This window comes from Microtus oregoni, unplaced genomic scaffold, assembly GCF_018167655.1.
Source record: "Microtus oregoni isolate MIOR12 unplaced genomic scaffold, Mior012 000042F_ref0000377, whole genome shotgun sequence".
NCBI classification, from domain to species: Eukaryota; Metazoa; Chordata; class Mammalia; order Rodentia; family Cricetidae; genus Microtus; species Microtus oregoni.
In genome coordinates this window covers 4,699,797-4,715,444 of record NW_024543209.1, presented here as the reverse complement: position 1 = coordinate 4,715,444, position 15,648 = coordinate 4,699,797, and the positions used below count along the sequence as shown (strand labels likewise).

Below are 15,648 nucleotides of genomic sequence, written 5' to 3'. Positions count from 1 at the left end.
CTGTGTTCATAATCAGAGGTAAAGGCACCTTTTCCCTTCCTATGGGAGCCTCTGGCATGGCAGGTGCCTGGCTTGGTTGGCGGGAGAACAGAAGTGCAGCAGAATCAAAGCTTGCTGCTGGTGGTGATGGCAGAGGAGGAGGAGGGGCGTTGTCCTCTGTTGGCTGCTTTGTACCTGCTGCAGCAGATGCACGGGGTACCAGTTGCTCAATAGTTTATCACTTTGTATCGCCCTTTCTTCTCCCTTAAGTGAATTTTGGCTTTGAGGGCATAGCTTAGTAGAAGAAAGATGTGGTGGCGATGGGGACCTTAGGGCTTTGGAATGTCCAGTGTGAGAAAGCAAAGCAGTGCCGGCACGGCAATAAGATCTGGCTCTGGGCTTAGGGCTCTCTGGATCCTCCCCGTCTTTGGCAAGGGACTCTTGAGTCTCTAGAGTGACTACGGTGGCGGTAGCGGTGGCTCCGGGTGGGGGGTGGGGTCCTTGTCTGGTCCGCACAGCCCAACTGCTGAGAAGGGCGTGGGCCGCACGGTCCGAAGGGGTCCCGGACCCTGGTGCCTCAGAGGGTTCGGGCTCCGGGTCGGCCCTGGCCCTGGCGGTTGCCATGGTGACGTAGGGTCGGCTGCGCGCCGTAGAGACAAAGCGGCCCGCCCGCCCGTAGCTCCCGAGCTCCTCCTCCGCCGCGCCTCCCTCAATCCCGGCGCCGCCGCCGGAGCGGCTCACGGTCCTCCCAGCGAACCTCTCTCTCGTCCGTCCTCCAGCTGCCCCCCGCCGGCTGGTCAGGTAAGTAAGTCGCACACCAGTCTGTGGCCCGGGGAGGGTCCCAGGAGCTTCCGAGCTCGGTGTCCACCCGGCGCGGGGATGCACTGGACGCCCTGCCGGGCCACCCTAATGTCGCCCACCGCCACGGCCTCCGGGAACCCCACGCGCCCAGCACCTGCAGCAAACTTCGGGCCGCGCGCCGCGCCGGGGCCGCGGGGCAGAGCCCTCAATACCGCCTATTCTGTCCCGGCCAAGTTGAGGGGCGGGCCGAGCCATAACCACCTGCCGGGGTATCTCTCTTCTCATTTCTCCCACCTCTCTCCATCGCCTTTGATGATTTTAGAAGGAAAAGAAGGAAACAAAATTGCCCCAGGACTTTCGTGTTTTATGTTTAATTCCTTAAAGACCAGTATAGATGTAAGAGGAACAAATGAGAGATTATTATTATTATTAATTTAAAACAAATCTCCGAAGAGTTAGCGCATTCTGACGCTTGTGGTCCACGTATTTAGAAGTGGTTTCTGAAGTTCCTCTGGGTTTTGAATCTGAACCTGGAACTGCATGGTAGGAAAGAGTACCCAGGCTCCTGATTTATCTAGCCTTTCCAGGATGTTAGCTGGACCAATACCTCATTGAGGAGATACTTGGCACCAACATCGTTGCTATTGGTTTTGGAAGACATTGTGTTCACGCTTTAGGCAAGTGGAAAATGCCTTGTGTGGTTTTCTTTTTCTTTCTTTCTTTCTTTCCTTTTTTTTTTTTTCCCAAGGGAGACATCCAAAACACCCTTGGAGGCAGGTATCTAGGCAGTGTTTGCATCAGTGTTTACCAGTGTGATGGCAAGGACTGGGATGCAGTTGCCAAGGGCATTGGAGTACCGGATGGGGAACTGCTCAAGTTGTGGTTACCACTCCTTTTCAGTGGCCCCAAACCAGCAGACTATTTCACGATAGTTCATTGCAGACACAAAGAATAAAATTTAAAATGGGATAATGAAGTCTTACACTGGAAATGATATGTGCCATTGTGAAAGAAAATATCCGTTTCTCAGGATTACAGTTATCAGGGAAATTATACGTGTGCTGATGATATCTGTATTAACTGGGGACAGATGCTATGTTGATAACTGGAAAATCACCCGGTTAAACTGTATAGCCCAACTTAGAAAAATCATATGTATGTAGGTTAGTTAGGGAACATTTTATGGGATGAGAAGAACTGTATTTGTTGTTGTTGTTAGCTGATATTATAGTTAATGAACCGGTAACATCGATCATTTTGAGTTGTGGTTAAGTTGATTAGAATTCTGGATATTATAGCTACAGGAGGTGTTAGCCCGGAGTGATTGTTTAATATTCCTCCTCCTTCTTTGGGATTCCAACACCTGTTAGCTCGCTGATTACTGGGTTCCTAAGCCTGTTCTCGTGTGCCAGCAATTTTAAGTTAATGCCACTTCATTCTAAGACTGTACAGGAAACTAAAGGACTTAGGCTGCAGTAATTTTCCGATTATCCCACAATCGGGCTTGTTTTTAAACTGAGTTTTACCTGCAGAGGGGCTCGTAGATGCCCTACTAAACACTCTTTGATGGGGTAATGAAATACTAGCCTGATTAAAATGAGGTAGAGCGGGTTTTGAGGAGATAAGCAGGGCAGAAACCCAACATTTTCTCAATTCAGCCTGAAAGGCAATCAGGCTACCCGAAACGAAGGCACATTATATAGTCACAGAGTGTAGTCGCGCGGTTTGTACTAAAAATACAATTCGAGTTCTTTCTAAGGTACCAGGAGCGTGGCTTTATTTAGCTCCTTGTCAGCATCCTAACATTCGAGTACAAGGACTCTGTGCATGTAGCTATATGAAACCCACACTGGGAATTCTAGCCTGGGCAGTTGTGGCTCACAATTAGAGTGTCGAAGCGTAGAACTGCTTGGTGTTAATCCAGCAAGATAAGGGCTCCTGTTTGTCCTTCCATGCTGGCTCACATAGGCATAAGATTCAATAGTTTGACATCTTCGAAACAGCATTTTTTATTTTTGCTGCTTTCTAAAATAAAAACACTAACTAGAAGCCAGAAATAAACAGCCATGGATTGAACGCACCGCTTACCAGTATTGGTTTACTTCCAGAAATCCTGATCTGTGTTTACATATATCACTGGCATTCTGGAGTGTTCATATCACCAGGTGCTAGAAGAAAGTCACGCTGGGACAGCCATCCTACTGCAGTAGGAAATGCAAGCTGTACCCCAGGGCCTTGATTCAGATCAGCCACCTGGGGGAAGCAAGCACTCCCTTAGGTGTGAAGGGCTGGTCGCGCAGCGCGGCTCTCCGCAGTTCCCAGGGGTGTTGTCTTTCCCCTGCACATCCATCCTGGTTTAACAGTCGGAATTTTTCCAAAGTAAAACTGGCCTTAATATTTGGTCCAAGTTGTAAAAACCAGTCTGGCAGATGGTGGTATGGTTGCTCCACCTGATGAATCTTGTTCTTTAAATTTATCAAATGTATCCAGAGATAGATACCAAAGCAAGCTAAGGAATCTTCTCTAGCTTCAAACTGATGTTACCTTTGTGCAGTTGAAAGTCAGTTGTCTGTAACCATAAAGCCTGCCTGGCAGCCTAAAGCCACCGAGCCTCTGCCTGCTGTTTCTGGGTCATCACTCTCTCGCAATTTCTGGTTGTACTGTGATAGCATGATTACGGCTTGGTAGTTCAGCAGCTAGTGCAATGTGTTGTAGCACTTATAAAATCACATTGCGGAAGGAGGAATGGTTTTTAATGACTTCATTACCCAAACACTTAGGCTTAGATATGTGACTGGAGAGGAGGCGACCCCGAGACTTCCAGGCAAAGTGCTCTAAATATAAGATATCATCTTCTGACCCACTCTGCACCATGAGTATTGATCATAACCACTGTGCTGAGGATGGAGGGGGATACCGGCCATAGTGGCAGGAAGGGGTGTTTAGTAACATGGATTGTTAGTAATGATTGATGGAGATGGAGAGACTATTGTGGGTATATTCCAGTTTTGTGCTTTGAGTTAAGTAAGGATATGATGGTTTAAAGCTATTTTGCAAACTCTAAGTGCTGAGTGGAAAATGAGTATGTTTATGTTTACGAGATGAAAGTTCAAAGAAAATAGCTGAGTTCTCGTACCTTCTAGTTACATGCCACAGTAGCAAGGCATAGATTCAGACATAGTTAACAAATGTGGACCAAGCGCTTCCTTCTTATCGATGAAGCTATTACAACTCTTTGGTTGAAGAAGTATTTGCTTTATACATGCTCTTATTTCTTTGATTTTTTTTTTTTTTTTGTTTTTAACTCACTATATACGCCACCCCAATCTACTACTGTTGTTTTCTTTGCTGCCTTCATTTCTTTCAGGGGAAAAGTTACCTCTTAATTCTTTACTGATCAAAAACAAATGTTTATATCCTCAGAGCTACTTCTTAAAATGTGGTCTTGTTAATTTGTAGTTCAACCAGAAAAATACTGGGAACTCAGTGTGTGGTGATACACATTCACAAAAACCCTGCATGGCGTGCCTCATTCTTCAGTTCGGCTGTTTGCAGAGGTGCAGCAGTGGGTGGGAACATCTGGGCTTCTGCTGGAGGACTTCGATCACACGCTAGAGTCCTGCTTCTTCCCTTAAAGTCAGTCAAAAGTGAAACCCCAGACTGGGAGCTGAGGGTCCAGGGAATGAAAAGGAGGTCCGTTCACAGCAAGGGCCCTCGGGGCACAGTGTTCAAGAATGGGGAGGAAAGGCTGGTGCCTCTAAACAGCTTTAAAATACCTCGTGGTTTGTGTTCTCTGGCAATTAAGGTCACCTACCTAGGGTTTCTGAGACTAGACACTCTCACACCAGTCTGCTAGTGCTGGTGGCTGAGACCCATTTTCCTCCTCTGAATAAAATGGGTGTCTCTGGAATTTTGGCTTATGTGCACTTTTGAGCATTGCAAACCACACATGAAGGGCTGAGAAGACACTTTTCCCCATACAAGCCATGGAGTCCGGTTGGCCAGGTATGTGAGTTAGGTACTCAAGATCACTCTGGATCTATAATTACGTGCCTGTCTCAAGCGCTGGGTGTATTTGGATGGGCTTTGTTCTGAGTATTGATCACTTGTCAGCTGTCTTCCCTCCTTGCTAACTATAGCCATTCAAGCCGTCTGTACACGGCTCTTTGTGCAGTTTGATCACGATGTGGCGTGTCAGGTATAGTTCCTTCGAAGAATAGATATTTACTCAAGCTCTTGAATTATAAATCGATGGGAAAGGGTTTTGTGATCTTATCTGGCATTTTCTCTGGCTATACATTGATCTCCTAAGTGCCTGTCCGAATGCAGTCATTTGAATTTCCGTCTATTTTTCTTTTAAAGTCAGTTGGTCAGTCAATCAATCAATCATCAATCAGCCAATCAATAGATATCAACCAGTGTGCTTGGCATTATGTTGAGCACATTACAAATACAAACTCATTATCTTCTACACGTGAACCTTAGGAGGCACGTACTGGGCATTGCCCTTATTCTATGGATGATGACCCTGATGGGTTTCCTCTGTTATGTTAACTTAAAGATGCCAGATTTTGAGCTTTATGTTAAGCAATGTACCAAGCTTTATTTTCTATCCAGCAGTATATACTAAGTGTAGAAATAACATCATTAATTATTAGGCTTGGACATTTTTCTTATTTTTCCCATCTTTCTTATTCCCATCTCTTTCATAAGGAGAATCCAAACTGAAGTCGCAGGACAAGATTCATTTCTTTATTGTGTATCATGACATGGGCCAGCATTAGTTTTTTTTTTTTTTTGATGTCATGATCCTGGGCTTCCAACTTCCAGGACTGTGACAGGAAGATTTCTCTTGCTTGTGTATAAGCCAGGCAGTTTTATGGAAATTTGTTATAGCAATCTGAATGTACTCAGATAACTAACTTGCAAAATGGGGGAGGGGGCACCACTACGGCGTGGTGTTTAGTTGTAAGGATTAATTGAATTCATATTTGGAACGTACCTAGTTAATACTTATTAGAAGTGAGTTTTATGTACAGAAATTTACTCCGTGATCCATGACAGGTAATAGAATAGAAGCAGTGTTCTTTAGACCTGTAAGGTCAGCTTATGTATCTTACTCTGTTCATACATCTGGTAAATGTAAACAAACCACATTTACTTTCTTTGACGTCTCTCCCTTCAAATTGAACAAGTTTTTCAAGTTATCAGCTTCATTTTAAACCTTAACTATTTTACTTTTATATGTAAATTTAATATACCTGAATTTTTATTTTAAGAAATCAGATAATTGTTGGGCAAATTTCTGACTCCAGTAAGTAAAGTCTTCCCAAACAGTAGCTCAAGTTTCTTTGAGTGTTCTATCACTTACAAAATTAATATTGTCTAGACTTAATCAAGTACTCTTAAACATTTCCATCTAAATAAGTCTCATGTCTAAAATCTATCACACGTTTTAAATTAGAATCACAAGATTAAGCTGTCACTTTGTCAGATACTTTTAAGTATTTAAAGTATGACAGTCATTCATAGACTGTACCAAAAGTATTAACAGAATCCTGTTTCTTTTTTAAATGAAAGATTTATTTGTTTTTATTTCATATGTATGAGTGTTTTGCCTGCATGTCTGTCTGTGCACATCTGTGCACCACATGTATGGCTGGTGTCTGAATATGGCAGAAGAGGAATTGGACATCTTGGAACTGAAGTTATAGATGGTCGTGAGCTTCCAGGTGGGTACCCAGAATTGAACCCAGGCCCTCTGCAAGAACAACACATACTCTGAATCACTGAGTCATCTCACTAGCCCTGGGATCTGTTGCTTTCAGTGTCTGTCCAATTCTAAACTCTCTCTAGATTGTAAAGTTGCTTGCTCACTTAGAAGTGAACCGAAGGTGCCTTTACCAGGTAAGCTTTAGTTATTACACCACTCCACGCTGAAGCTGCTGCGTGCCCTCTCTCCCCTAAAGCAGACCTGCTCGTTGACCACAGATTTAAAGGTTGAATGTTCGGTGTTGCACCTGGGTTGCATCCGCCACAGATAACTCCACCTGTGGCATTGATGGATGGCCTGTCCTTTATATCCACCATAGCAACAGGTAACAGGAAGCTGTTTTATCAGATCATATTGATTTTTAAAAAAATACTTAGAATGGCACTGTCCAAAAATGTGATTTCAAGTTTCAAATAGCCATATTTTAAAAGGTCATTTTCATAATAGGTTTTAAAGGCAGTGTATCCAAACATTCATCATAATTTCAGTGGAGTCAATATAGACGTGATTAATGAAATAATGAAAGCTGTTCTTTTTCAGCTTTAAAATCTGGTGTGTAGTTTACATTTCTAGAACATCTGGATATGTATTTCAGGAGTTAAAATTAAATGTACTCCTCACACGGTAAAGTTGTATTTGTAGAGCAGACACTTTACACGGCTCCAGTCCCTAAATGTAAATTGATTGAATAGAACAACAAAAAAAAAACAAACCAAATTTGGTTTCTTAGTTGTACATACCTCCTGCCAGGAGCTCCGTGGCCCAGTTAGGGTTGGCTGTGTTGGATGATATATCCCCGGATGTAGTGTTCACATTTAACTTCACAATTCTACTCCGGATTCAGGTTATGGCCCCGCTATTCCAGATATATCTCACTCAGCTGAGTCTGTTCTTCTCTAGTTAACAGTTCTACAGCAGTTTCCGTGACATGTGTTCAGCTGCTTAGACCCAAATATCCCATGATTTTGCCCATTTTCCTAAGAGATGGCTCCAGTCTTTTTGGCTCATTTCTGACATCTGTATCAGGTCCAGAGGAGGTACAGTACAGTAAGCTTATGTTGTCCACATCTCATCGTGGGCAGATTGATGGAATTTAGGAGACTAAATACAGTCTTTGTGTGAGGTCCAATACAGCGGGCCATCCTGCCTTATTTCCCTGTCTGCTCATAGCGGGCTGTCCTAGATAAACAAACATCTTGTGTCTCCCTTTATTCTCTTCTTCCCTGGGTCCTCTCCTCATTTCTCATCTCTGTAGATGATCTTGCCCATATGCCCCTTCGTGGCCTCTCAACCTGGCACTGTCCATACAAACCACCCAATCTCTGACTCAGGATCATGCTCATCAGTTTCAAATTCCAACACCGTGATCCGTGACACTGCTATCTTAAGTCTTTTCTGACCCATACGTTACTTTTTTTAAAATATTTATTTATTTATTATGTATACAATATTCTGTCTGTGTATGTGCCTACAGGTCAGAAGAGGGCACCAGACCCTATTACAGATGGTTGTAAGCCACCATGTGGTTGCTGGGAATTGAACTCAGGACCTTTGGAAGAGCAGGCAATGCTCTTAACCGCTGAGCCATCTCTCCAGCCCCACGTTACATTTTTTTTCTTCAGCCTCTGTACCACTTCTCTGCTCTCATGAATAACAAAACTCGATGAAGAGGTACAGCCACGGCTCCCTCCTCTTTCCCCCCTCTACTCTTGAACCTATTCCAGTGAGGCATTCACATCCCCACCCTGCTTGAAGTGCTACCGAATGCTCTCTTCTCGACACTCCCAGGATCAGTTCCTAATCTTCATTTTATCCCACCTGCCAATACCATCTGACAATGGGTCGATTTCTCTGAGTCCCTGCCTGCAGTCCCCTCAGCCTGAGTCCTAGAGCCAACACCTAAGGAGCAGATCTACCACAATCCATAGCTCAGAGTCAGTGCCAGATGAGTCACAGCCTGGAGCAAAGCCACCAACAAAGCTCCCCTTCCTTGGCTGAAATACAATTGGCCGACACCAGTGAGCCGAAGATTGAGTGCAAATGACTGGGCTTAATGGGGGTTGGTACCACAGCAGTGCTAAGCAGTAGCTCCTGTGCAGCCTGCTTTGGGAATTTCTTCGGGTCTTGAAAGCACTGAAGTTACCTCAACTCTAGTCTTTGGATCCTTTCCTTTCTGATCCTACCTCAAGTTTTTAGAGACTCCCTCTTTGCCTCAGGGCTTTAATATACTGGCAGATCCCTAATTTGCGTCTCTAACTGAAAGCTCTGCTTGTGGCTGCTCTTGCCATTTCCAGTGCACCGCATAGGAAACTGAGTGCCAATTCTCTGAAGTGATACACACGCAACCCCCTTTCCTTCCGTTTAGGTGAGTGGTTGCTTCATTTGTTCAGGTTTTTAGACTGTAACTTTGCAGCTGACCCAGAACTTCCTTTCCCCCTTTATTCCTTCTCAGACAGTGGAGACACTGTAAGTCACATGTTAATAAATCAGAGGCATTTTCAGGGACAGTTGATGATCGAAATGGTAACATGTTAACTAGAACCACTGGAAGTCCCAGCTCGCTGCACATCGTTATGGCCTCCTATGATAATGTGTGGGCAGGTTACCCAGAGGATTCACAGTGAATGCAAATAAACGGGGCCTGGCTTTGCTGACTTTGCCATCAGGCATGGTCATTTTCATCTCAACCACCACTGCCGCTCTGCTACCCTCGACTGCCATTTCCCTTTTATTTTCTTCCAGGACTCTTCTTATTGGTCTTCCAGTTCTTCCTGTGATACCCACAGTCTGCTTTTCAGTACAAGTTCTTTGAATTTGAAATTTGGTAGATCGCTTCCTTTCTCAAAGGACTTCAAGACCCATCGAAAGCACAGATGGAGACAGGGGTCATGTGTAGTGAACGGATAGTGAATAGGCTGGAGTGGTAGCCGGGAGACTTGCTCAGCCAATTGCAGTGGTCCAATGAGAGGTACTGCATTTGTGAGCAGTATAGTTTTGTGTTTATGTCATCTTAAAAAATTGATAGTATCTTCACTGGACTATGAACTCCATGAAGGCAGAAACAATGTCTGTTTTTGCTTATGATTCTTGGTATGTACCATAGCCTGGGTTACCTGGCACCGAAATGCTCTTAGTTACTGGCACTCGGGTGACTCACTGAGTATTGAGAAACAATTGTGAACAAGATGCAGTCTTTGTGCATTTAGCTATCCATTCAGAGTTGACCCTAACATCACAAATAGAAGATGGATGCATGTAACCTGGCCAGGGAAAAGTGCTAAGAGGAAGCACTGCTTGTCTCTGTGGTACTGGGAAGTGTATGGGGACCTTACACATAGTAGGTGAGCTATGTCTCAGCCAGGAAATATTTCTCTTTATTTTAGTTAACTATTTTTGTCTGTATCTACATGTGTATGCTTGTGCACACTTGTGGTTTCTAGAGATTGACATCAAGTGTCCTCTTCAATCCCTTCCCACTGTAGTTTTTGAGACTGGAATTCTCACTGAGCTTGGAGTACACCAGTTTGGAAAAGCTGGCTGACTAGCGAGTGCCAGAATCCTTTTTCCACTTCCCCAGCACTGGGATTACAAACACACCCCCATGGGGCCTGGCTCCTTCAGGGGGGCTAAGGACCCGAACTCAGGTCTTCATGCTTGTGTGGTAAGCTCTTTACTGGCTGAGCCTTCTCTCCGTCTGGCAAAGCATTTCTCGAAGTCAAATTACCAAGGCCTTTATGCAGATATTCAGATGACTATTTTCCCACTTGATTCTGACAGCAGAGCCAGCGCAAGACACATATTAGTAGGAGGAAGACACTTTCGGGGAATCTACCAGTGCACTGGATCATCAAGAAGGATAACGTATTAATTAGAGCTACGTGAAGTCACTGAAACTTGACAGTGCCGTGATCTCTCACTCGTGATAATGCATGGGGGGGGGGGGAGTTACTCAGCATATTCTACCGAATACGAATAAAAGATGACTTAACATGTTTAATTAAAAAAAGAAGATATGTTTCTTTGAATCACTTGAGATAAGCCTTACTTATATAATGGGAGATTAGGAATGGACCCCACTGTCAATTGATATCATTTCGGTAAGGAACTGGTAACATGACAAATTCAATATTTTCTTTGTCTTTGGTGATGGAAAAGCATGAAACCTTCAATGACTTTTCTTTTTGAAATTTCCACAGTGGGCCATAATTAGAAGATATTTTAAATGTTTTAAAGCTCAGAATTTGGCTGACATTCCATTATTCTTTGGTCTGTAGTAAATTTCACTGGTTTGATTATTAACTCTGGGTCATGGCCAATTTCTCTGCCAGATAAAGTGACTTAAGAAAAGAGAAAATGTACTCAGCTCATGTGAAAATCTCACACTGTAGAGCCAAGGAGGACTCTTGAGTAGGTATGGTTAGGGATTCTTCTGACTATATTTTCCAGTTTATCCACATGTGCGGTTGTGACCAGCACTGGTGACCAACAATGGACAAATCATATACAACCCCACCATCCCGAGCTAAAGGGGTAATAGGAGTTACAAGTGCCTCCACCTCACACTAGGATGTGGCTTTATGGGGTATATGATGGTTGTGGGAGTCAGGAAGAGAGGCATTTTAAAGATTTGAGAATAGTTGGTATCTATGTTGAGTGAAGGATAAGCCAGGGGAGAGGAGGTTTGGGGTGGTTAGAGCGAGAAAGGGGGCAAAGAGGCTGGGAGGGAACTGCCTTGAGTCAGTCCAGAGTGTGTGGCTGGGGGGGGGGGTAGAGCTAGGTGGGGGATAAGGCAGTGGTAACTGATGTAAAGGCCAGGCTGGGAAGAGCTCAAGATACTTGAAACAGGAGATAAAAGCTCAGAGTTGAGTTTAGAAAAATCTCTTCAAAGTCATGGCATTTTAAGCTTTTTGTGTATCAATTCTCTTGTACAGAGGTAGCAAGGCTTTTGTTTTTAAGCTAAATTTCACCATTAAAGATTAATGTACATGCAGAGAAGTGTATTTCCACACAATGAATTTCCATGTTACCATTCTCCACACCCCAAATACCGGAATAACTATACCCCTTATACTTCCTTTGCCTTTTCCAATAATAATCTCTCCTAAAACATTACCATAGCCAGGGCTGGAGAAGTGGCTCATCAGTTCAGAGCACGTGATGCTTTTGTAGATGATCTGAGTTTGGTTTCCTGCTCCCACAGGGTACCTCACAGCCATCTGTAATTCCAGTTCCGTGGCATTGGATATCCTCTTCTGGCCTCCTTGGACATTGAGCACATATGTAGTGCGTGCAGGCAAAAAGCTCATACACATAAAATAAAAATAAAAATCTCAAAAAAGATCGCCAATAGCATTGACCCCAGAACTATAGAATAGTCTTACTCATTTTAGAACTTTATACAAATAGAATCATCTCTCTATAGACTTTCATATTTGCATATTGCCATTTCAGAATCTATGGGGCACATCTGGTAGTTCTAGTTTTTCATTATAAATAGTGCTATTATGAATATATATTTCATACACACACACACACACACACACACACACACACACACACACACACGACAGGGTCCCATTATGGAGCCCATGAAGGCCTTGGACTCATGATCCTTTTGTCTCAGCATATAAATCAAGTTCTGGGCTTAAAGTCAAGCAACATCACATGTGGCCTGTGAACCTTCCTATACTTAGACATGAGTGTTATAGGATGAGAATCTGCTAGTACTGGAAGGGTCATAGGTTAGGCAGTATTTAGCCTTGAAGCTGAACAGTTGGACCAAAGTAGTTGTGCCACCTGCAGGCCCAGCATTGTGTATGGGAACTCTTCTCATTCACACTTTGGATTGCTGTGCACAGAGGACAGTAAAAATAGGGTCAGTATCTCATTGAGGTTTCCCAATAAGTGATGTTGAATATTTTTCATGTGTTTGATTGATCATTTGGATAACTTCTTCTATGGAATACTAGTTAAGATTTTGGTTATTCATGAAAAAAGTTTGTTTTTACCTTAAGAATTTCTGTTTTGAATAAGTTTTATGAAATTCTTAATATTTTCTGGTTGGAAATTCTTTGAAGATCCATGTGTTACAAATGTTTTCTTGTATACACTGGCTTCTTAATTTTATACTTATTTTGATATGCACTGGTATGGACAGAAGTGTCTGGCCCACCCAGTCCCGCAGTCACTCAGTCCCAAAGAAACACACAGAGGCTTAGATTAATTATAAACTATTTGGCCTATTATCTCAGGCTTATTACTAACTAGCTTTTACAACTTAAACCCATAATTCTTAACTATGTTTAGCCATGTGGCTTAGTACCTTTTCTCAGCAAGGCATTCTCATCTTGCTTCCACTGTTTCTGGATGATGACTGTGTCTCTGCCTTTTCTCTTCCCAGAATTCTAGTCTGGTTGCCTTGCCTATACTTCCTGCCTGGCTACTGGCCAGTCTGTTTTATTAAACCAATATGAGTGACAAATCTTTAAAGTGTCCAAGAGCATTATCCAACAGCAAAAAATAAAAAAATGATTAATTGGAATAGCACATAAGTATTTAATTTTATGAGTTTCAATTAGGGCCAGTGTTTTTTTTTTTTGACTGTCTCAAAGTTTTAAAGGTATTCTCCTGGATTATCAAAAAGTTTTAGGATTTGACTTTTTCACACATCTATAACCACTTAGAATTGATTTTTTTGGGGTGTATAGTGTGAAGTTATGAGCTAGGGTGATGATAATATATATATCTATATATATATATGTTGATTTAGGATTACTTATTGAAAACATCATCCTTTCCCCCACCGAATTGCAAAAGCTTTCTTTTCATTGATCCACTGGACGTTTGTGAGTTTGTTTCTGACCTCTATATTTGGTCTGTTTGGGCTATTTTCTTAATAAAACTGCTCACTCATTTTTTTCTTCCTAGTTTTCTTTTAACCTATTCCTAATGTCTAGCATTTGCATATAAATTTTAGAATCACTGTGTTAGTTTACACACACACACACACACACACACACACCACTGAAGTTTGGATTGGGATTGTTCTGAACATGTACTCTAGCAGAGTGGATGACTTTGCATTACGAGTCCTCTCCCAATGGAGCCAGTATAACTCTCCATCTAATTAGATTTCCCTTGCAGCATTCTTGCACATTTTTTATTACATTGATTCTTTTTTTTTGGAGTCACACCTGTAAAAGTTTTGCTTTCTAATTGTTCAGCTTGTGTCTGTAAACATAATAGACTTCTGTCAATTTTCCTTGACTCTGGGGATTTTGTTAACTTGCTGCTCAATCTTGATAGTCCCAGAATAATTTGCATTTCTGGTGTGTGTGTTATCTTGCACAGTGAATCTGGAGTTTTATTTTTTTCTTATCCAATCCTTATTCCTTTTGTTTTTTGTTGCCTCCTGTACCAGTTAGAGCCTCAGTTACAATTTTAAGTGGAAATGATCACAGCATGTGTTTATCTCATACTCAATTTCAGGGGAAAATTGAATAGTTAAGGGTGTGTAAGCGTTATTTTTATTTGATTAAAATATTGTTGTTTCTAGTTTGGTCAATACTCTAGTGGTGAGCTAATTTGAGTTTTAGCAAATGCTTTTCCTCGTGTATTGCAAAGACCACACATTGCTTTGCCTTCGGTTTGTCCACGTGGCAGCCATAGTGGAAGCAAGAGCTGGACGAAGCAGTTTCCACCTCGCCGTCAGTTCAACGGTGTGCTGCCATTTGTGTGTCTTGTTTGCTTCAGTCTGCCAGCATTTTCTTTGTGATTTCTGTGTCTGTGTTGGGGGAGGGATTGGCCCTCTAAGACCCCTCCCCATGGCTTGTTTAGATATTAAGGATGTATGGCTTTTATACAATTACCTAGGACATGTTTGTTCTTTTGGTCCGGTCCTCTGGGAGAGATTTGTCTTAGTTCTCCCTGAACTGTGTGAAATCAATCCGTATTGAAGCCACTTGTTTTAGAGGTTAGAGGGTTTTTTTTTGGTAGGAAATTTAAATCAGAGACATAGTGTGTCTAGATGAATATCTTGTGTTCTTAATTGTGGGGTTTTATTTCCCTTCTTAAGGGATTTTGCCATTTGATCTAAATCTCCAAATTTATGCATGCAAGTTGATAATAAAACCATATCAAGCTTAGCAGAGAATACACGTGGTGCCCCTTTCAGCCCTGGCATCGACAGTTTGCACCTTCTTTGCCCTTGTTCAGTCTAACTTGGGAGTCTATCAAATTTATTATTTTCTTGGTAGCCAATTTTGATCATTTATTTATGCATTTATTTATGTATTTATTTATTTATTTATTGCCCCCCCTGCTACTGTGTGCTTTCTCCCCTTGATTTGTTAATTGCTGTGTCTTGCTCACTATTTTCTCCTGTTTGTCACCCTCTTTTCTTTTCCCATCCATGTATCTCTGTGCTTTCCTCTGGGGCCTGGATCAGGAAGCATCTTTTGCCTCTTCGTGTTGTCTTTATTTTTTCTGCTCAGTATGTTTTACAATGGCCACTCCGCTATTCTTTTTGGCCTAGAAGCGGTTTTCTCATTTACTGCTTAATTTTCAGTGTTTTGAAGGTGTCTAAGGATATATTTGTTGAGTTCTGATGTAACGAAACATCCTTTTGTCTGATTATTCTGTCAGTTTAGAGAATGTTAAGCTAAATCTCTCTCTTGAAATCTGTGTCTATTTCTCCCTTTCATGCCATCATTTTTCATATATAGCCAGGAGTCTATTATAGATATACACATATCTGCACTAGCTTCTCATGTGTTGGCCTCCTGTTATGCAATGCCTGTCTTCAATTCTAGTGGTTCTTGACTCAAAAGCCTCAACGTCTGATCAGTGTCCTCCTGCCTTCCTTTGTCCAGTGCTTGCGCGGTGTGACTGTTTTCTGTACTGTCAAGTCTTTGACCATTGCTTCTTTTATAAGCATCATATTATTTGTTTGTCCGTCCACCTCTTCTGACAGTCCTCAGAGCACCCGGTGGCCCATTTATGTTGACAGCAACCAATAGCATGTTCGGGTTTTAGCTTCCGTCTATTTGATCTTTAATCATCCCACGCAACTTTGTCCCCTTTTCTCCTTGTACTTT

The 15,648-nt window shown here is 42.4% G+C and overlaps 2 protein-coding genes across 2 annotated transcripts in view; both read left to right on the top strand.

The window, feature by feature from the left end:
• Positions 1 to 647: 647 nt before the first annotated feature.
• Rnf182 (ring finger protein 182) overlaps positions 648 to 15,648 on the top strand; it is a 44,279-nt gene continuing 29,278 nt past the window's right edge. The window contains exon 1 of the mRNA XM_041632790.1: positions 648 to 780. The gene's annotated coding sequence lies outside the window, so the exon portion shown is untranslated. The remainder of the gene's footprint in view (positions 781 to 15,648) is intronic.
• The window catches only part of Cd83 (CD83 molecule), a 173,087-nt gene continuing 158,122 nt past the window's right edge, over positions 684 to 15,648 (top strand). Inside the window, exon 1 of the mRNA XM_041632796.1 lies at positions 684 to 780. The gene's annotated coding sequence lies outside the window, so the exon portion shown is untranslated. The remainder of the gene's footprint in view (positions 781 to 15,648) is intronic.